General features: G+C 41.3%; 1 protein-coding gene across 7 annotated transcripts in view; it reads right to left on the bottom strand.

The window, feature by feature from the left end:
• Positions 1–21351, bottom strand: part of nkd1.S (naked cuticle homolog 1 S homeolog) — a 154007-nt gene that overhangs the window by 98143 nt on the left and 34513 nt on the right. Inside the window, exon 1 of one of the 7 annotated variants that reach the window (XM_041561107.1) lies at positions 7058–7273. The exons of the other annotated variants lie outside the window; for them this stretch is intronic. The gene's annotated coding sequence lies outside the window, so the exon portion shown is untranslated. Of the gene's footprint in view, positions 1–7057; positions 7274–21351 lie in introns of those variants that run through there. 7 annotated transcript variants of the gene reach the window in all.

Genomic DNA, 21351 nt, shown 5'->3' with positions numbered 1-21351 from the left:
AGGGCAAGAAACAGGATATTTCTCAGCAGCCTGTAGCTAAACATTGGGCTGAAGCAAGACACAGCCCTGCGGCATTTAGATGCATGCCAATTGATCAGATACCCAAGAAACCTAGAGGGGGCAATTACGATGACATGCTTCTGAAGAAAGAAGCATTCTGGATACACGAGCTAGACTGCACGGCACCCAGGGGCCTGAATGGGCAACTAATCCTGAATTGTTTCCTAACCTAAAAATTTTTTCCCAGTCTCAATTGTCAAATACGAGTAGAGATATGAAACACAATAAAGGAACGTGAAATGAAACATGAGCAGCAACAGTGTTTGTGATATTGATACATATATTTTTTTCTTTTAGATGGTGTTAATAGCTCTATCATGCTGAGACAAAGTAAGCAGTCCAATAAGATACTAAAGAATTTTCTTTGCGACATATTCTTTTATTGTTTTTAATGATTTTCTTGATACACATTGTACACATATATAACTACACATGATCACATATGATTATGCGAAATTCCACACAAAAATGGAAATCACAAGCATTATTGTAAAAAGCAAAATGGTGAAATTGGTACAATGCTGACACCTAGAGACTAGATTTGGAATTGTAACACACTATACACTTGTATAAATTAAAGCACTTATTTGCATTAATTGGTTGTTAATGATGTCATCTCAACGCCCACTTTTTTTTTGTATTTAAACACCCACATGATCACTTGCACTTATCCTTGATAAAGGCCCTAATGTGGGCCGAAACGTTGGACACTTGAGTGATGTTGAAATAAAACTCTTTTGATTGAAAACTTCGGTGTGCTGGTCCACTTTGAACATTGTATACGCTGATTGACCAAGCACCCATATTCGGATAACAAGGAAGGAGTGCAGGTACTTTGTGAATGCTTATATATATATATATATATATATATATATATATATATATAAAATTAAGACTATGTTAAAAAAATAAAAGCAGCGGAGTCTGCCTGCTGGCTAAGATGGACGCATAGGCTGTGCGCTCCGTCAGAAAGGAGAGGGAGAAAATAAAAGATCATCTCCCCCACACAGTACCAAACCACAGCGCTGCATCGACTAGATGAAGGGGGCAAAGAAGGCGCAAAAGAAACAACAAAAAGCGGTTACCGCTTTCTTCCATTCGGCTTCAGCTAAAGCTACGCGAGAGGCGCCAAGAGACTCCAAGCCGGCGCCATCTTGGACTCACACTACAATCTAAGGTGCGCAACTCCGCACAATATGGCAGATAGAGCCGCAGACCAGGCCCCGGCAACAGCTGCACAAATATAAAAGAAATGTTGCAGGACATAAAACATACTTTGCGGAGTGACCTCAAACAACTCACAGATGAACTCAAAAAGGACATCAGAGATTTGGGGGACCGCACGGCGCATCTGGAGGACAAAATGGGTGAGTTCACTGAAGCCCATAACGAGCTTACTGAGGCTCAAAGCAAGTCCCAGACAGAAATACAACACCTTTCAGATAAAGTGACAGACTTAGAGGATAGGTCCCGCAGGAATAATCTCAGGTTCAGAGCCATCCCAGAGGCTATACTCCCGAGGGATTTAGAACAATACATCACTGACCTGCTTAAAATGGTGCTGCCAGATCTACACGCCCTGGAGTTAGCAATAGACCGAATACACAGGGTTCCTAAACCCAGAGCAGCTCCAGACAACGCTCCTAGGGATGTGTTAGCACGGTTTGTGTTTTACCAAACGAGGGATAAATTACTGTCTCTGGCCCGTAAAAAGGACAGTTGGCCACAACAATACCAACACCTGGAAATATATATGGACTTATCCCCTGCAACTCTGCTGAAACGTAAAGCCTTTGCAGAAATAACCAGAATACTGCACAGCAATATACCATATCGCTGGGGATACCCAGTTAAACTGATTGTCCAATGCAATGGAACATAGACCACTTAATCCACAGTGAGTGAGGCCAAGAAGGCACTGGCAAGATGGGACCTCCATATGACCACTGCCAGTGAGTCACCCAGCAGTCATCCACTCGCTCCACAACCACCAAGGAAGCTGCAAAACGAATGGCAAACAGTGACACGCTCTCCTTAACACATACAGTTCTCTCTCATGCTGGCTTTATTACTGCGTGTTATTTCAACTCCTTTTGAAACGAAACCTTGATATCTTTCTCCTACCCCACTGACTCCGCAACAAGATCTTAGGAGTCACTCAGTGGTTTCCAACTGATAACCACACTCGCCAAATCGGCACTACATGCATCGGTTAGGTTATATATTTCTCTTGTGTTTATTTCAATTTTTGATTGTTATTTGTTCTAAGTTTCTTGGTACATGGATATATCGGTCTTCTTCCTTTTAGAGCTTGCATGCTGATCCGGCGGGTAGATATTTGATGTTAATATGTGAACTGGGTAATTTCACATATTCATTACTTAATATCTATGCCCCAAACGAAAATCAAAATGTCTTCCTCAAAACTGTGTTTACCAAACTTCTCCAATACAAGGTTGGGAAATGTGTTATAGCGGGAGATTTCAACATGGTTTCTGATCCTAGCGTAGATGTTTTGAAAGGTAGAGGGGGGATCATTTCACAAACACAAAGGATTCAAGCTAAAACCTTCAGTAACCTACTACATACCCAAGGGCTGATAGATGTATGGAGGGCCAAAAATCCGTTAGCCAAAGACTATACTTATTTTTCCCCTCGGTTTCAGACACAAGGATTGACGCATTCCTGACAGACCCCCAAACTACCACACAAACCACTCGAACCTGGATTGGGTTACAGACATGGTCAGATCATGCCCCTATAGGAATAGAAATCCCTAACACCACATCACTGAGAGATAAACTACCATGGTAATGATAGATTGTTGCTTAAAGAAGAAAATAGACTACATATAGAGCAGTGTATTGCGCAGTACTTCACTCTTTACACTGGGGGGGAAGTAAATACTCAGACAGTCTGGCATGCGCGTAAGGCAGTGATAAGGGGGGAACTCATATCCCTAGCAAAAAAAATTAAACAGAGAGGAGAAGAGTCAACTCCAAATAGAAACAAAATTAAGAGAGCTAGAAAAACAAGCATTTCAACAAAATACCTCTCCTTCCCTGAGAGAAGTTACTGCCTTAAGAAACAAAATTAAATGCAATCATTACAGCAAAAACAGCCTATAGACTGAAACTGCTTAAAAAAACTACTACACTAAGGGAAATAAAGCAGATAAGCTAGTGGCAAACCCAGAAGATTTTGTCATGCCTACTGGCAAACCAACTCAAAAAACAACAAGTTCAAGCCAGAATCAGCCACCTTACCTCTACGCAAGGGAAACTTACTGATCCCAAAGTGATAGCAGAAGAATTTGCTAAATATTATGCTTCCCTGTATGACTTAAAATCTGATAGTACATTAACGCAACCAAATCTCGATGCTATTAGGATGTTTTTTTAGTAAGCTGAAACGTCCCCATCCATCTCAACCACAACTCGACATTTTAAATGCAGCAATAGCTGGTGAGGAGGTTTTACAGGTTATAAACCATCTAAAAACTAACAAATCACCGGGTCCTGGTCCTCCTTAAAGTATTTCAAAACATAGTAGACTCAGGAACTGTTCAACAGGAATATCTTCAAGCTCATGTAGTAACAATTCCTAAACCAGGAAAAACTCAGGATTTATGCCAAAACTACCGCCCAATAGCTCTATTGAACACAGACCTTAAAATCTATACCAAACTTCTAGCACAAAGACTCAATCAAATCCTTCCCTATTTAATAGACCCTAACCAGGTAGGATTCATCCTCCATAGACAAGGCTCTGATAGTACACAAAGGATCCATAATATAACATATATACTGAAAACACAACAAATCCCTGCGCTGCTGTTATCGTTGGATGCAGAAAAAGCGTTCGATAGGGTCAACTGGGAATACATGGAAGAAACACTTAGACAATACCAACTAGGTCCTACTTTCCTTAAAGCAGTGCTCCCCTTGTATACTAATCCGACAGCGAGAGTCTGCACAGCAGGGGGCCCTATCAAATGCTTTCCAAATCCGAAATGGTACGAGACAGGGTTGTCCACTCTCCCCACTTATATTTGCACTACTGATTGAACCTCTGGCCCTAAGGATTAGGGATAAGTCAGATATAATGGGAATAGATATAAATACAGATCAGCATAAAATAGGTCTGTTTGCAGACGACATAATATTGACCCTCAGAAATGCATCAATCTCGCTACCCAATCTCTTTAAGGAAATAGAAAGTTTTCAGGCAGTCTCATGGTTTAAAATAAATCATTCTAAAACACAAGTACTCCCAGTCAATATCCAGCAAAGTACCCTACAAGGTTATAAACTAGTATATGAATTTGATTGGAGAGAATCATACATAACCTATTTAGGTTTAAAAATCCCCAGGGATCCAGCCAACATCTATAAACTTAATTACCAACCTCTGTTGAAAATGGTGGAGACAGAATGTACTAGATGGCAATCCGATTCCATATCTTGGTGGGGTACGATAGTCTCAATAAAAATGAATATCCTCCCTAAAATTCTATACTTGTTCAGAACCCTTCATATACATTTGCCGCCACATTTTTGTACAGTAATGCAACGTACTATTAACAGGTTCATCTGGGCAAATAAGCCCCCTAGAATAGCGTTTAGTTGTTCCCAGTTTTCTAGGAATTCTGGTGGATTGGGAATCCCTAATATTAAAATATACTATTTTGCAACTCTTCTGGAAACGGTGGTTCGCCTACATTCCCCTGCAACTATGAGAAATTGGGTCGACCTGGAAACAGGTTTGGCTAGAGACAAGAACTTGATTCAATTATTTTGGCTTCCCAAAAGTAGCAGACCCAGGAACACACTGCTGCTACCAACAACCCAACTCTCACTTTATTACTGGGATATTCTAGCTAAAAGACTCAATGTTAGAGTTTTCCCGTCTGCATTAACCCCACTTACTGCACTGAAATACATAATACCGAACATCAACCTCCAGGAGTGGAAGAACAGAGGGATTCGAAACATCGGCCAACTCTATTTTGCAAACTCTCTCAAACGGTTCGAAGATCTAGTAGAAAGATTCGACTTACCACAGTCTCAACACTATACTTATCTTCAAATAGTACATCTTTTGAGGGCTGCAACCTCATGTGCGCTAAAACCCAATACAACACAGATATGGAACGCCTGTGTGGCAAAGCTTGGAATTGTAAAGCTATCATCTCGGAATGTTATAAACAGCAACTGCAAACTCCGGAAAATTTTAAATTCCCATAAATGCAGAAATGGGAGGATGACCTCCAACTTCAATTTTCACTTGATCAATGGCAACAAAGTCTCTCAGCGTCTTAAGGAGCCACTGCTTGCACTAACCACCTAGAGACACATACCAAAATCACACATAGGTGGTATCTTACTCCAACCAGACTGGCAACCATAAACCCTCAATACCCCTCCCAATGTTGGAGACGATGTGGACAAGTTGGGACATTCCTTCATATGTGGTGGTTATGCCCTATTATTCAACCTTTTTGGACCAAAACATTTAATCAACGTCTGGGTTATACCCTCCCAAGTCAGCCCAAATAGCTCTTCACCAAATTTTTCCAGAACGTATAGCGGGACATGACAAAAAGTTATTATTCCATGTTTTCAATTCAGCAGCCACACTGATTGCACAAACCTGGAAACAACCTGTAACACCAAACATACAACAACTCATCTTACAACTAAAGGTTAGAGAGCGCATGGAGAGAATGGCGGCGTATTCACCAGAAGCTAGTTTCAAATGCGCACAAATATGGGACCCTTGGCATTCTACCCAAGAACTACAGGAGTGAAAAACCAGCTCCCTGAAAACCAGAAAGTATATTTTTGTCTTAGGTCGAGTTTACTACTCATTTTAAGGGCTAATTATCCGATATAACAACATGTACCAAATCTATGTTCTTAGTTTGATCCATGTACAAATTTTTTATATTTCTCTATTCTCTCATTTATAATCTTTTTTCTTTTCCTACTACATAAGAGCATAATTTTTTTAAGATGTAATCTTTTCTTATTGTGTTAACCATGCTTATTCATAGCTCTCATGTGTCAGTGAGCATGTCGATTTTGGCTTTGTCTATATTTCTACTATATCAAAACACAATAAACTTGCAAGTTGAAAAAAAATAAAAGCAGAAACTTTGAAACATGTGAATGTTTAGAAAATGCTTTTGTGTTTAAGGCCTCTTTGTTCCTCTCTGCCAAATACTTCTCAATCACATCAAATTAAACTTTTTAAAGATGTTTAACAGTGCAGCATTTGTGCAATGATTTGGATAGTTTCTCTGTGCAGAAGAGGCCTGGATGATTTCCCTAAATTACAATGGATGTCAAAGGGAGAATTTAAAAAAATAAACAGAAAGATTAACTTTCTCAAGTCTGAATGAAGGAAGCAAGGAGGATCTCTGTCCAGGACTCTGCATTTTTTGAAGTCTGTGTAATGAGACAGGCTAAGAAAATAAGTATTTATTGGCTAGGATTCATGGCAGAGCTCAGAAAAATTTGGCAGGGTTGGAAGCTAGAATATCAAAAGACTTTTCCACATTTTTTTCCACATTTCTAGCAGAGATCTAAGGAACAAGGAGTTCAAATTCTTTTGGACCCTTTGTGACACTGTTAAGAGATTCCAAAGATGTGCTGTCTTCAGGACTAACAAATCTCAGAAGACACAAAAACTCTAAGTAGTTTTCCTACAGGCTAATAAATACTGAATAAAAAAATTTAGTAGGCTTCCAAAGGCTACTTAGCTGAGATTATGAGACAATACCCAGTAAATACTACAATTTAACAGTGATAATGTCTTCATTATTTTATTTTTTTGTATTCAACCATCACAGCATTTATGGATTCATGTTATATATGTTCAGTCACATGGTGAATAAAAGGTCACAATTCTAAACAATGCAATTGTCTGATATTTCACTTATTATGCTGTGGTAATTATGGAACGACGTGGCCTGTGATTTTTTGTTTTTACTTACATACAGTTGTGTGACAAACCCTGCAGGATTTTCTGTACTGTAGTTCTCCCAGCTTCCTTTCTACATTTCTTCCAACTTCACGGCCCCCGAACCATGCTAGTGCAAACAAACCTTGGGCAGAGTGGATCACTGGGATACCTGGAAAACTCCCGGTGGGCCCAGGTGTCAGCTTCTAACCATTTGGCCAATTTCATGGTCATTCCACATTTCTCTGAGAAAAAAAAGACAATACTGGAAGAACAGAGTATAGTAAGTAAATATAAAAGACTAGGATAAGTGAGGAGAGGAGGAATAATAGTTTGGAAAATGGGCCCACAGTCTATGGTTTGCTGGAGGGCCCCTGGCATTCCAGTCAGACACAGCCTGGGCAGGTGCCCTCAGGAGGCATTGTGTGCACCGGACTATTAAGAAATATTTTTGTACATAACCCTGAAGAATGTGGTAATCTGTCCTGCTATATAAATTATCTGCATTTATATGTTTTAGAGGGTGTTGCCGTAGTGCTTTCTTTGACAAGCCATTCTACAAAGATAATTTCAGAGCAGGAATAGATTTCATTATAGCTGATGTCCTCTAGGAACATGCCTCAGTTGTCAGATGGCTTTCTTTCTCTTGTAATTGTACCAGAATTGTAGGGAGGGGGAGAGGAGGGAACGTGGAACATCCGCCGCTCCTGCTGCTGGTGAAAGCCCATGCGTTCCGCTGTGGAACACAACATCCCTTAGAAAAGATTGCCGCCTCGAGGGGACTGGAAGAGGACGGAAACAGCAGCAGCTTTAGGACCCGGCGGTTCAGAGTTAGTTGCAGCCCTTCCCCAGCTGCAGTGTGTCAGTGCTTCCTCCTTCCATCCCTCAGACCACTGCCTTGTATCTCCATCCCCCCCCCCCCCCGGCACTCAGTGGCCTGCAGCCGGCATGGATTCCTACCAGAGAGGAGGGGACGTGGAACGCTGTGCATTCCGCTGTGGAACGCACAGTCCCTTAGTAAAGATGGCCACCTCGGGTAGACTGGAAGAGGACGAAGCACTGCTTAAGGCCCCAGCAGTTCAGCATTAGTTGCAGCACTGCCCCTTCCCCAGCTGCAGTGTGTCAGTGCTCAGTCCTCTCCCTGTCCCTCCCTCAGTCCTCTGCCTTATCTCTCCACCCCCCCCCCCCGACACTCAGCGAGCCTGCAGCCGACATGGCTTCTGTTATCTTGAAATCCCACTGCCACAGGATGTCATTGAGTGCTGCTGCTGAGTGCCAGTTGGGTGATGGTAGCAAGTAAAGAGAGGGCTGCAGGGGAGGGTGGTGGGGGCACTGATGTAGGGGTACGATGTAGCAGCTGAAGTAGATTGTAGCAAGTGATGCAGTGCACTCAGCATGCCAATGGAGTACCTGGCTTAGCCAGTCATGCTTATTGTTGAGAGCACTGGCACAGAATACTGATTCTTTTCTGCCATAGAAAACAACAGGTATAGTGTAGTATTATAACCATTTCATGGGCTTGGCATACTTATTCTTGTACCGTACAGTAGATAGCCCACTATTTTAATATGCTATTACCACTTTTGGCTCAGCTGAGAGTCAGCTAATGTAGGAATATCTCAGAAACTGCTAGAATGAGTAACCACATGCAAATTGCAAAAAGAGAAGCACAGAGAAAGTTTACATCAACTCCTGCTCTTACTTTTACCCTTTCTGGCACTGTTCAAGTTTTTTATAGGAACATTCAGTGGCTGAGTTACCGGGGGGTGCAGCTGCACCAGGGCATGCCAGTGGATCGCACACTTGCGAATCCGACGCAATCTCCACTTCCTGAGGGGGGCCCGACTGCATAGCCTGCACCTGTGCCCCGCGCCTCGTACTTCCGTTATTGGAACATTGTGACAGAATGAAATTAAAATAAAACATATTTTAAAAACTACTAATATATTTGAAAAACTACTGTATCAAGTTTCTGTGATCTAGTCACAGAATAGCTGTCAGCTAATTTCCAATGAATTCCAATGAAATCACTAGCATGTCAGTTGACTTGAATATTATTTGTTGTGATCAAGTCACAAAATAGCTTTTAGCAAAATAAAGTAAAATATGCTGAATAAACATTTCACTATTGAAAAGATAAAACAAAGGTAATGATCAAATAAGTCTTAGGGTTTTTTTGGCGAAGAAAAAAGAACAGACTAGATACACAAAGCAGCTTTTATTTGCCATAAGACCTGATATTTTTAGCAAAGCAAGCAAAGTTTTGCCAGATTCCTTCCATGCTTCAGTACAGAAAGCTTCACTGTAGTTGTACTATGACTATGACTTGGAGGGCAAGTAACACTGGAAAAGGGTCAAAAATTAATTTACACATGAATGAATGCCTTTTGAGTGGTCAAATATATATAAACTTTATTTTGAGTATCTCTCGATTTCATCTTAATAAACAAACACAGGGGTTATACATGTCTACATGACAATTTGTGCCGACTAAATATTAACTATGTATCAATACTTTTGTCAAAATCACTGAATTAATGGGTTGTTATGAAGATTTTGATGCTTCAGCTAATTTCCATAGCAACATTACTACATCACTACATCTTAGGCAACCATCCAACTTTGATAGAATGTTTTTATATTTTACACAAAGACATTTATAACAATGATGACAATGCTGTACAATAAATGCCAATAAAAATGATTAGCCTGAATACAGAGAGCATTTGCACATGGGCATTAACATGTGTCAGTTAGTGATCAGGTGTGTTTAGCCAGCTGTAAGTAAAACAATAGAAGCAATGATTGGATTGGTTGTCACTGGTTACTGCTGAAGCACAAATTTTTACGGCATTGGCAAATAAGCATGTATGTGTTTGCTTAGACACAGAATTCCAATGAAATTATTAGCCTGAATACAGAGAACATTTGCACACGGGCATTAACATGTGGCAGTTAGTGATCAGGTTTGTTTAGCCAGCTGCAAGTAAAACAATAGAAGCAATGATTGGATTGGTTGTCACTGGTTACTGCTGAAGCACAAATTTTTATGGCATTGGCAAATAAGCATGTATGTGTTTACTTAGACACAGAATTCCAATGAAATCACTAGCATGCCAGTTAACTTGTATATTGTTTGTTTTAAATGATATTAATTATTAAAGAAGAAAAACACTAAAGCTGGCCATAGACGCAAAGATCTGATCGTATGAATCAAGGATTCGTACAATTTTCGGACCGTGTGTGGAGAGTCCCGACATTTTTCGTCCGGCGGAGATCATCATTTGGTCGATCAGACAGGTTAAAAGATTACTGTAAGCTGCTGATAATATCTCTGCATGCTCGCCGATCATATGATTTTCAGAGGGAGACTGTCACTAGCTTTTGTCGGACATAACTTTTGTACGATTGCTGTCAGGGGCAGAATATCAGCTGCTCGGTTCTATTGTACTTTATTTGATCGGAATGGTTAGTGGCAGGTCGGGAGATGGGAAAGTCAGATCGTACAATGATTCGTACGATTGAATCTTTGCGTCTATGGCCAGCTTAAGGGCCAGATTTATTTTTGATTTATTTTAATGAATAACACTCCCCCATGTTCTATTCATTCCTTTGGGATTTTTGGAAGCATATTTATAAAATGGTGAGTTCTAATTTTCACCCATTGATAACTTTTTTTCTAAAAATCCCATAGGAATGAATAGAAAGTGGGTGCGTTTTTACTTATTAAAATCTAAACTCACGTTTTATCATTTAAGTCCTAATTATAGTATCCTTTAAATTACTAAACTATCATGTGATGCAGACAGTGATATTCTGAACAATTTGCAGTTGGTGTTCATATTTAAAATGCTTTGATTTTCCAAGTTTTGTGTTTTGTTGATCCACTATTCTGTTTGAATTTTTAATTCTGGCTGAATTTGAATAAGAGGGTACCTAAACAAAGAGATTAGTAATAGAAACTAAAAATAACATTGTAGGCTCAAAAAACAATAGCTAATAATTGGTATTATACACCTTCTAAGATAAATGCTGGCGCTACAACAGAGAAAAGGCAACCATGCTCCACATTTTCTGGACATGCAATTCTTAAAACCTTTCTGGAATGAGGTGTACTTACTCTCCAGCCAAATTATATACATTATAAAGTATACATGCAGACCCTGCATATGTCCTTTTATTCCATAGCCACAACCTTTCTCATTCTTCATCTCTAGCCTAGAGCCACAGCTATTGAATGCAGCCAAACTCCTAATCCCATTGCACTGGAAATCCAGACAAATCCCCATGATTAAAGAGTGGCTCAAGAAAATTTCATACATCTCACAGATTTGAAGAACTCACTGCCTACACCCTAGACTAAATGCTCTACTACATGGATAAGATGGCTACTATTTAAATACACTGAAGACACTGACTGCTTCAAAGAAATTCAGTAAAGGACTATACTGAATACTATACTATACTGGTCCCCCACGGCACTTACCTTCCGCTTATCCTTCTCTTCCCCCCACTCCCCACCCTTACTCTATATTCCACCAATCCTCCCATCCCCTCATAATACCTTTAAGTTCATAGCAGATTACTTAGTAAGGACGGAAAACAAAAAATAGCAAATTTTTGATATGCTCATGTAACCCTTTCTTGGCAGGAATATCCAGGGCCACAATGTGGCGCTAACAGTAACACTAACGCTAAGTGGGAGATTTGTGGGGTTTGGATAAGTTAAGTGCCTCCACCCAGGGCTAAAACCAGATATTGGTGGACAAATAACTCCCTGGGAACTGCAATAGCAGTGATTTTGGTACCAATTGTAGCAGACAATAAACCACACAATAGGCAGATATGCAGTAATATGTAATATTAGAAATGCAATATATGCAATGCAATAAGAACAGTTAAATAACAATAATACAATAAATATTAGACAATATAATAAGTATCACCCTTTGTATGTAAATTTCCACTGTCACTTTAAGAATGGTGAGTGTGCACACTAGGGGTCTGAGGGGATATACCAAAGTAGTATGATCAGAGTTATGTGTTGCAACACTAGATTGATGCACCCCAGGGTGTGTAAAGTGAAGGTCTCACCAACTCCCTGTGATAGTGAAACAAGAAAGAGATCCTGTGAGGCTTTAATCCACACTGACCTTGGAATGCTGATGTAGGGAAAAGCTTCCTGAATTCCTGAAGAGATCCACTGCACGTGTCACGGAGGCTGATGGGAAATCCACAGTCCAGATCCAGTGAACACACTGGCAACTCACTACAGGGCTGAAGTCCTATCCTACAGGGATTTCTTCACTAGCAATAGCTCAGGCAGCTGCACTAGTTCCAGTCACTATGATGGCTGACTGGGTTAAAGTGGACCTGTCACCCAGACACAAAAATCTGTATAATAAAAGTCCTTTTCAAATTAAACATGAAATCCAATTTCTATTTTTTATTAAAGCATTCATAGCTGCTGTAAGCTCATTTAAAAATCGCAGATGTCAATCAAATATTGTCTGCCCCTCCTCTACGCCATGGGCATAGAGGCGGGGCAGACAATTACTTTCACTTTCCATTCAGCACTTCCTAGATGTCACTGCTCTCCACAAATTCTCCCGTTCTCATGTATTCAGGGCATGGGGATGGACATCGGGTCCTCCATTCTTGTGCACAAACAAGATTCTGAGATGATGCAAGGCTTTCCTTACAGTGTCCACAAAATGGCTGCTGCCTGCTTGCTATCATTTTGAATCCCCAGACTGAAGGAAACAAGATTCAAATAATTTAAACAGTGTAATTAAAGTTCATTTTGCTGGACTAACGTGATAAAATAGGATTTTGAATAATTTTTTTGGGTGACGGGTCCCCTTTAACTAACTCCCTGTGCTCTGACTATGGTGTTCGCTATTTTGGTAAATATACTACAGGTGAAATCCCTAGCTTTGTACTCAGATAAATCAGCAGGAACACTCACAGCAGAGAGGAGAAATCTCAGGCTGGCTCTCAGTAGTTCTGTGCAGAGACCATGCTTTCTTCTTCTCTCCTTCCTGGTTAACCTCAGCCCTACTATCATTTTGGCTCCAAACTACTTTCAGAGAGGTCACAAGTCAGAAGCAAATCCTTCTTGCTGATTGTCCAGGCTGTGGCTGAAAACTGTCTCACTGCAGTGCAAGCAGCAGCCGTGTTTTTGGTGGCTCCAGATTTAAAGTCACAGGGTTATGCAGTTAGGGAAATGGCAAATAACACATTATTGATACACACATTATTGATACACAATATTGTGATGTTACAGATTGTTTATACTTATTTTATTTTATTTTTTCTAAACTGAAATGTTTTATTGATTTTCCAATGAAAAAAAAATCAACATGTTATTGCATGAGTGCAGTCACAGAAAATCGTAAGCTATCATATGTAAGTTCAATCATGACATGGAGTAAGATGGGGAGTAAATGAAACAATAGAGAAAAGGGTAAAAAGAAAAAAAAAAAGGGGGGGGTTAGCAAATAAATACATAAATAAACAGATAAATAAGTTAATAATGGCGGCTGGGCTAGGTATCAGAGCAAATAAAAACAGTGATCATAGGCATTTTCAAGATTGTAGGTAGTTTGGTGACCCAGAGAGAACGTCAACAGATTATACATGCAATGCTGAGAAAAGCAAGGGATCATTTTCATATGCCAACCAGGGTAACCAAATCTTATCGTAGGCCTCCAAATCATTCTGCAACATATAAGACATTCTTTCGTTAGCTGCTATATCAATTATCTTAGTTTTAAGCATGAATATAGGGATGGTAGGCTTTTTCCAGTTGCGAGCAATAATAAACCTGGCGGCTGTGAGGATATGTTGTGACAGTCTATGAGCCGAGTTGGGTAATCAAGCTGTTTTTTTTCCCAGGAGCATGGTGGTTGGGTCTTTGGGGAAGTCAGTGTGTAGGATTTTGGACAATAGTTGTGTGATACTATCCAAGAATATTGAGACAGTTTTGCAAGTCCACCATATGTGAAGCATTGAGCCTGTTTCTTGGATAGCAAGACGGGTAGATCCTGTGTAGTCGTGATGGCACAAGGTAAGTTCTGTTCAAAAGCTTGGTTGAGATCTCTCTATTGGAAACACAGGTACTTCCTAAATATGCTGTGAGGCTGCATTGAGACCATTGTTGAGTTGAGATTGTAGTTTGGAGGTCTTTTTCCCATTGCAGCATATATTTATGTTTGAAATTTTCGGTAGGTAGTTTGTTGAATAGTTTATAAGTTAGACTGAGGATGCCTGGTGCCAGTGGTGCTTGTCTGCAGATTGATTCAAAGCATGATTTCGTGAAGCAGTTGTCATTGCATTTTTTGGCTTGTTGATGGGCGTAGTGGATGAGTTGCGAAGCTCTAAATAACTCTTGTTGGGGTGGATCGAATTTTTGAATTAGTTGCTGCATAGTGAGTGGTTTGCCTCGTTGAACCAAGGTCTCCAGCGTGGACACCTTTCCCTAGCCACCATGCATATGCCTTCTTAGACTTTCCTGGTGCGAAGTCTGGGTTGTTAATTATTGGGCTGAGGAGGGAGGGGAGCGAAGTCAGTTGGGAACTCTTGCGATGTTTTATCCACAAGTGTAGCATGTCTAATGTGATGGGGGACGCTTCCGTAAAGCTTTGTAGGGGGATTTTGCTGAGCCACAGGACATGGTTGGTGAGGTGCGGGTAGAGCAAGTTTTTTTCAACCTGGACCCATAAAGGGGCAGCTTCTCCTGCATGTGAAGGAGCCCATTGGGCAAGTCTTGAAGCCATGTTTGGCACTGAAAGTCCTCCATTCGATTTGTGTAAGTACATAACTTGTCGCGGTATACGTGGTTTTTTATTTTGCCAGATAAAGTTGTTAATGGCTGTCTGTAACTTTTGGATATCAGCCGTTTGAACAGGGATGGGTAGAGTCCTGAATAGGTAAAGGATCTTTGGTAATAGTACCATTTTTACACAGTGGATTCTGTCGATCCAAGAGATTAGGTGTTCATCCCAGGAGGAAAGTTTCTGCATCAAAAGGTGTATTAACGAGGGGTAGTTAGTCTTGTGTTAAGTAGAAAGGGAGGTCATTAGTTTTACTCCCAAGTATTGTAGGTATTCATTTCTAGTGGAGAAACCAAAATTCAGCTCAATCAGTTTAATCAGTTTAATCAGTTTAATCATTGGTTTCGGAAGGTTACAGGGGAGCATTTCCAATTTCTCTGGGTTGATCTTCAGGCCTGATAATTTTGCAAAATGTGATAAAACATTTAGTAGATTGGGTAGAGATGTAATGGGGTTAGTCACATGCATGAGTAAATCATCAGCAAAAAGTGAAAGCTTGTATTCTTTACCCTTTACAGTAAGGCCCCTGATATTGATGTCCCTGAGTGCTCTTGCTAGAGGTTCCATCGCTAATGCAAAAAGGGCAGGGGAAAGAGGGCATCCCTGTCTCGTACCTCTCTGGATCCTAATATTGTCTACCTTCCTAGTAGAGGGGAGGTTGAGGTAAGCTTGTGGGTCCTGGTAATATGCCTTCAGCGTATTGACTAGAGTAGATCCTAGACCAACTCTTTCTATAAGGGAGAATAGATAGGGCCAACTAAGCGTATCAAAGGCTTTTTCAATATCCAACGCCAGGAAGCAGGTTGGGGTTTTATTTTTGTTGGCATATGCTACGAGGTTCAGAGATTTCCTAATGTTATCTGGAGCTTTAGGGGTAGGAATGAAACCAATTTGGTCTTTATGGATGGTGGATGGAAGGACCCTATTTAGTCTGTTCGCTAAGATGGTGGCTAGTAACTTAATGTCCAAATTGAGTAATGATATTGGCCTATAGTTTTTGGGGTTTAAGGTATCTTTATTAGGTTTCGGGATAATGGAGATGCTAGCTTCGTTAATTTCGGGAGGTAGGGTCTGCCGCTGGTAATGTGTTGAAATAATTTCTGGAGTTGCGGGATAAGTTGGTTCACTAGTTTCTTGTAGTACAATGAGGAGAACCCATGGGGCCTGGGGCTTTACCCATCTTTAAATGTTTAATCGTGTATTCTATATCCTCATAAGTAATATCTTGGGTCAGGTCTTCTGAGAGATGCTCAGGGGCATACTGATTCAGAAAGTCCTCCATCTGACCTGGTTTTCCAGGGGAGTTGGAGGTGTATAGTTTTTGAAAGAAGGAAATAAACGTGTCTGTTATTTTATCAGGATTCGAAGAGATTGTACCATTAGCTAGTCTGATTTTTTGGACTTGTCCCTGATGTAGTTCTGACTTAAGTAAATTAGCTAGCATTTTGTCAGCTTTATTTGCGTACATGTAAAATTTGTGTCTAGTCTTACGGATAGCCTTCTCAGCTTGTTCTATTTGGCATGCGTGGAGTTTTTGCCTGGTCTCATCGATCAGCTTCCTATTACGTTTCGAGGGGTGAAGTCTGTTCGTTTGCTCTAGTGATGCTAATTCGGTTTCTAGACATTTTTGAACCTGCATCCTCTCTTTCTTTTTTTGAGAAGCATATTTTATTAAACAACCCCTGATGTAGGCTTTAGGTGCTACCCAGACCCAATCTATTGATGCATCAGGCTTTAAATTATCTTGAAAGAAATGTTTTATCTCCTGAGAGATAAAGTTTATCCATTCAGGGTCTGCCAATAAGCTTTCATTTAATCTCCAAGAGGGACGCCTAAACAAGGGCACCTGTAAGTCAAGTGTGGTCTGTACTAAGTCATGATCAGACCATGCACATTGTATGTGCTTAGAGTCAAGAAGTGAGGGGGTGTCGGAAGCGTTAACCAGGATATAATCAATTCTGGAGTAGGAGTTGTGTGTGTGGGAGTAGAAGGTATAATCCCGAGTAGAACCATTAACCTCTCTCCAGGAATCAATAAGCTTGTGTGTATGGAGTAGTTGGTCTACCCGCTTAGTGATTGTCTTATATCGCACAGGGTGGTTAGACAGAGATCGGTCTAGTATATGGTTGAAGGATAAATTAAAGTCTCCAGCCCAAATGAGCCTGGTCTTGTTTAAGTCCACCAAAAGGTTACAGAGCGAGTCAAAGAATTGGAGCGGATCAGCATTTGGGGCATAACTGGAGATGATTGTATAGTGCTGGTCATATAGCGTACCTTGAAGTATGATATATTGACCATTAGCATCAAGATTTGCATTACGAGTGATAAAAGGGAATTTTTTTTTGGATAAATATAGCAACGCCTCTATGCTTGCTAGTGGTAGAAGCCAGATAGTGGGTGTGGTATTGCTTGTGAAAGAATTTTGGGTATGACTTTTGAGTGAAGTGCGTTTCCTGGAGGCAAAGGATATCTGGAGAGAGGTTTTTGTACATATTGAAAGCTAATCTTCTCTTATTTGGAGAATTAAGGTCCTGCACATTATGAGCGATTATTTTAATCCCCATAATCTAGTGTGATGATGGTCCGCTTACTGTCAGCTAAGGAAAGCATGAGCTCAATTCTCCAGCAAGAGTATACATCAGTAACAATTGAAAACAACGTTAAATGCACTTTATAGCCCAGCCGCCAAAAAAAAAAACAACAAAATTAAGAGAAATGCGATGCGAAAGATTTAGTAAAAATATAAGAAACAAACAGAGAATAACAAATTTGCATTGTAAACATTTCGCCACCATGAAGTTCCACTCTACGGAGGTATCCACGGCAGAAATGTTCTCAGGGGGGCAGCAACATTCTGGGCCCGCTGAGAAACATCAGAGGAAAAAGGTGAGAGAAAACGTCCAGCTAACTTGGCTGGGGAGAAAGGAGAACAACTGTAGTGAAGGGAAAAAAACTGTAAACCCTGTGCAGGGAGAGAGAACATCAGGGAATGTGGAAATTACCCACGGCGTGGGTTGTTGTGGAATAAGTTCCAAGAGAAGTGTCAAGTCGTGGCCAGTTTTGGTCTTTGGCGAATAGGTCGTTGATGTTTAGGTGGAGACGGTGATGAATGGTGCTTTTGTTGTTTGGCTGGAGGAGTGGTGGCCCATTCAGGGTCAGGTCGTGGGGAGGTTGATGAGGAACGGCTGTCCCTCGTGGAGGGTGAAGCAGAGGATTCCAAAAGAGACAGGCCTGCTTCCAATGTAGTGACTGACTGTAGCTTCCCGTTCCATTGGAATTGCAGTGAGAAAGGGAATCCCCACATGTACTTTACTTTGTGTTTTATCAATAGAGCAGTTACCGGTTTCAGAATTCTCCTCTTTTGGAGAGTAACTGGAGCTAAGTCCGCATATAGTTGCATTTGATGTGGTAGTGAATCCTTGCCCGCGGTGCGCGCTGCTTGAAGAGCCAAATCTCTTACCTCTACATGATGCATCTTGAGTACAATGTCTCAGGGGAGGTTGGGGTCGCGAGGACGGCCCAAGGCTCTGTGGATTCTTTCAATATGGCGGCACCCTTCGGGTAGATCCGGTAGCAGTTGCAGTAGTGTAGCATCCATTAGGCTCGTTAGGTCGGTAACATTCTGAGGGACTCCCTTAACCCGTAAGTTTCCTCGTGACCGGTTCTCCAGATCCTCCAGCTTGTTCTCCAGTTGCGGGCCTAATGCGCAGCTATCAATTTCTGGTCTTCCTGGAGGGCTGTCGCATGGCCATCTGCTGTGTACTCCAGCCTATCAACTCTGTCTCCCAGTTCACGTATTTGCTGAGATAATTCAGCAACCGCTGCCTTGAGTTCGGTTTTAAACAGTTGCTGTACAGCTTGTAGTGCTGCCTGCGTGTCAGTACCTGTTGTCTGCTGTTCAGAGTCCAAGTTCTGTTCTGCACATGAAGACAAATATGGCCACTGCGAATGTTCTGTTGCGTGCCGGTTAAACATTAAGTCCAGGTGGCATCCAAGTAAGCCGAGGGCTCCTCCCGAGGCCCAAAGGCGGTCACACTACTGGTGAAGCACGAGCCGAGACCAGGGTGCCTGGTGTTTTGTTCTGGTGTTGGGTGCCGACTGTGACAGGAGCTCTTACAGGCACATCCTTCCTGTTAAGCTGCTCGCATGCGCCCCTACTTATTTTATTTTGTAACACTAATTATCTTCAATAAAACAAAAAGCAATAGCTGTTTAACTCCAGGGTCACACAATGCAAAAACTATTATAAAAATGAAGACCAATTGAAAACTTGCTAAGAATAGGACATTGGATAACATACTAAAAGTTTGAACTTTACCTTTAAATCAACATTTGTATGTACAGGTATTGGATTAGTTATCTGGAAAGCCAATATCCATTAAGCCCCAAATTTTGAAACAACCATCTCCCAGAGACTCCATTTTAAACAAATAATTCACAATATAAAATGACTTCCTTTTTTTCTGTAATAATCAAACCTTGTTCTACCTTGTCACACTTTGTTTCCTATTGGAGGCAAAACAATTCTGTTTTTGTGTGGGTTTTTTTAATGATTACATTTTTTTTTCTGACAAAGTATGTTGATACGAATTCTGGATATTTCAGGGGTATCAACGAGTGTGCAGGTCTGCTCCAAACACTTTTCTCACTGATGGGTTAAACTAGTTCCTACATTGCCAGGTTACACTGCACAGTTTGAAGGAAATGTTATGCAGGCCACACTTGGCCCGCAGATTCTTGGCCCCCCTTAGTGCAGTGAACAGTTTCAAAGTGCCCATGAGGCCCTTCTAGAAAATGTATCAAGATTATGTGGAACATCTACTGAGTTGGTTCTTATCAGTATCCTGTATTGTTTTTGTATTCTGTGCCTAGGAGAATCATCCTTGAAGCACATCAGCAGTTACTCCCTTAGTTTTCCCATACCAGTGCCTAATCACTTCCTTACCTCCCTTCTCATGAATATTTTGTTAATCAGAGGGTATATAATGTCTGGTTAGTCCTTTGTTCTGTATTCGGTCTCTTTCAAGTACAGGATCCACGTAGCTCGTGTATGTTTATTATATAAATGATAAACTTGGTTAACCTTTTGTACCTCAAGTGATTTCTGGTCTTTGGATTTATCCCCAACAAATGGTGGTCGAATGCGGGCAGGCTCAAGACTTCACCCATCCACAGTGAGGACCCACAGTGAGAACTAACGGGACAGGAGTGGCCACACAAGGTAAGCATACCTTGTTCTGTCTCCTTTCTCCTCCGGTTCCACATGGACTGGATGTTGCTGTGCAAGCAGCCTGACTCAAGGAGATCAGTTGAGGTATCTATGATTGTCTTAACCATGTGTCCTGTATGAAGGGACGTGTGACTGGGAACTAATTGCTAAGTGAAATAGTTCCAACTCTTCCATGCTGTCGCTGCTTATAAGACTTGTACTAACCCACCTCGTAAGAAACCAGTGGTACCACAGTATACCCAGGCCCGGATTTGTGGGAAGGCCACCTAGGCCCGGGCCTAGGGCGGCAGGATTTTAGGGGGGGGGCACACTACCCAACCACACCCACATTGGTTCAAAAACACTGGGGATGCACAGGAGATACAATCTCCATGAAAATTTGCACGAATAAAGGGGAGGGGACAGGGGCGACAAATGGCAGTGGGCCTATAGGGGTGTCCGCTATGTAAATCCGGCCCTGAGTATACCCCAATATTAGTTTGAGAATTTGAGGGAAGAGGGCAGTTTTTTTGTTTTAATGGGCTCTAAGCTCACTCACTAAGGCAGTTTAACCAGTATGAGAGTAAGACTCCGTTAGGAGCATCTTGTCCTAAAGTGGAGGAAACGAGTGAACAGAGGTTGGATACCTCTGCGCGTTCACCGGTAAGGATGATCGCGGATAGATATGGTAAAGATGTTGTGTCCTACTTGCATAAGTGGAGTGAACTTACAAAGAGTAAGTCCTTTGCCACACCTCCCAACGGTACATGGGATCATGAGACATGGGTACAAGCATCTAAGTACATAAATAGACAGTACACCATTCATATCTCAGAAGCTCTAGCCCTACAGACTTGAGTGATTGTAACTCATAAGGAATACATAGAGCTGTCAGAGCAGTAAAATACCATAGAAGAAGGTCAGGAAAGTGCCCCAGAATCAGAGGAGTCAGAGAAGAGGAGAAAGAAGGTCAGGAAAGTGCCATAGAATCAGAGGAAGCTAGAAAGCAAAGAGAGAAACAAGAAAAGCTGCTAGCGGAAGGGTTAAGTTAGAAAATAGAGAACAGTGAGAAGAGACAATCTGTCTTTCAGTGCTGAAAACAGCAGCTCTGATACAGGCAGTTCTCAGTCCCATAGCAAAGCTCTATCCCGCACACCCAACAGTCCAAACTAGAGAAAAGGGGGGAGAGGAGGGGGCCACTGCTGTTCGTTCATTAAACACACAGCACTTGGGCAGCATCAGATCTTAGAAGGATTTTTCAAGACGTTCAACAGCCCCGCACTA

Source organism: Xenopus laevis, chromosome 4S, assembly GCF_017654675.1.
Source record: "Xenopus laevis strain J_2021 chromosome 4S, Xenopus_laevis_v10.1, whole genome shotgun sequence".
Classification (NCBI taxonomy): Eukaryota; Metazoa; Chordata; class Amphibia; order Anura; family Pipidae; genus Xenopus; species Xenopus laevis.
Note: the sequence above shows the minus strand (reverse complement) of the source record. Positions and strands in the feature narration are given on the sequence as shown.